This window comes from Sinocyclocheilus anshuiensis, unplaced genomic scaffold (assembly GCF_001515605.1).
Source record: "Sinocyclocheilus anshuiensis isolate Anshui unplaced genomic scaffold, SAMN03320099.WGS_v1.1 scaffold75, whole genome shotgun sequence".
NCBI lineage: Eukaryota > Metazoa > Chordata > Actinopteri > Cypriniformes > Cyprinidae > Sinocyclocheilus > Sinocyclocheilus anshuiensis.
This window is the reverse complement of record NW_015549634.1, coordinates 1,367,204-1,368,582: the sequence shown is the minus strand read 5'-3', so window position 1 is coordinate 1,368,582 and position 1,379 is coordinate 1,367,204. Positions and strand designations below refer to the sequence as shown.

The window sequence follows — 1,379 nt, the reverse complement described above, 5'->3', positions numbered from 1 at the left end:
CATTATCAAAGAATTTTTACAGTGACAGTCTAGTTCAAGCACTCTCAAAAACTCCCATTAAAATCACTGAAGCGGTTTACACTGTGAAATATCTTATTTACAGATTCATACACATCTGCAGTTTGTTGTTTCTAACGAAAGAATTCGCCAGAAAGAGGTATTCAGTCAGCCAGCCAGTGAAGAAAACACCGGCATTTTATCGATGACTCATCTGAACGCCTCTGATTGGTCATTGCATTCATAAGCTTAACAGCATCGTGTGTGATTGGTTATAATGCACAGTGCTGTAAAAACGCGTCGACGCGTCTGTCTCTGGCTTAGTGCCAGCCAGTGAACACAGATTTGAATTTAGCAGCTGATGATGATATGACGTGCTGAAAGATTTAATCATGCTGGTGTGATTGTATCAAATATAGAAAATATTATTCGGCTATTTTTTGTCTTTTGGAAGCTGCATTCAAAATCCACTTGGCTCAAAAATCTGAGGAGGCACGTGCCCCCTCACTTTGAATGGGCATGATGCCTCTGATGTCAGTAACAAAATCACACAAACTAAAGTAGATTGCAGAAATTTAGATCAGTGGTTCTCAAACTTTTTTGGTCGCACCCCCCTTTAAACCTATAAAAAAAAATCTGCCCCCCTTTCCCGAATCCCCATTCCACCTGAGACTACCACATAATTTCACTAAACATTATGAAAAATTAATGTTTTTTTAATTTAAAAAGCCTACAGGGAAAAAACACCTACATCACTTGAAACATTGAAAAATAGCATAGAGAGAATAACTTACCATTATTCTCTCTCTTTTATTTATTTATTTTTTGTGGGTTTCATGCTGTCCGCTAAGGCATAGGACACACACACAGGCTTTCCTCACCAACGACATTAAACACTGTGTCTACACCGGACGCGAGCGGCAAAATACAGTAGAACCCATTATAATCAGTGATGCTGTGTACACTGGATGCAACGTGACAAACTGATGCCTTGTTCTATTTATGACGTACTGACACAAAAGTTAAAATGATTTGCAACGGTCACTTTGTCACGTCCAGTGTACAGTAGAGCTGTTGCGGCACGGCGTCCGGTATAGACACGGTGAGTGAAGCCGAGAGCAAGATATGCCTCGTCATATTTTCTGCATTTAGCTTTTAAACGACCAGCACCTGCCTGGGTCTGTGCGACTTCATCTATGGCTTTTCTCTTCCCTTTCACAAACCAAGCCATCTCCCACTCTAAGTTACCTTTGGCTGTTTACTGTCGATCACACCTCTTTACTCTCACGTGTCACGTGTAATCGCAGCCTCTGCGATTGAAAAATCGCGTTTTCTCATATAGCGATATTATCGCAAATGCAATTAATCGTTCAGCCCTAATA

General features: G+C 40.6%; 1 protein-coding gene across 1 annotated transcript in view; it reads right to left on the bottom strand.

Annotated features, from left to right (window-relative positions):
• Nucleotides 1-1,379, bottom strand: part of LOC107659702 (regulator of G-protein signaling 7-like) — a 56,375-nt gene that overhangs the window by 54,044 nt on the left and 952 nt on the right. The gene's annotated exons all lie outside the window — the stretch shown is intronic.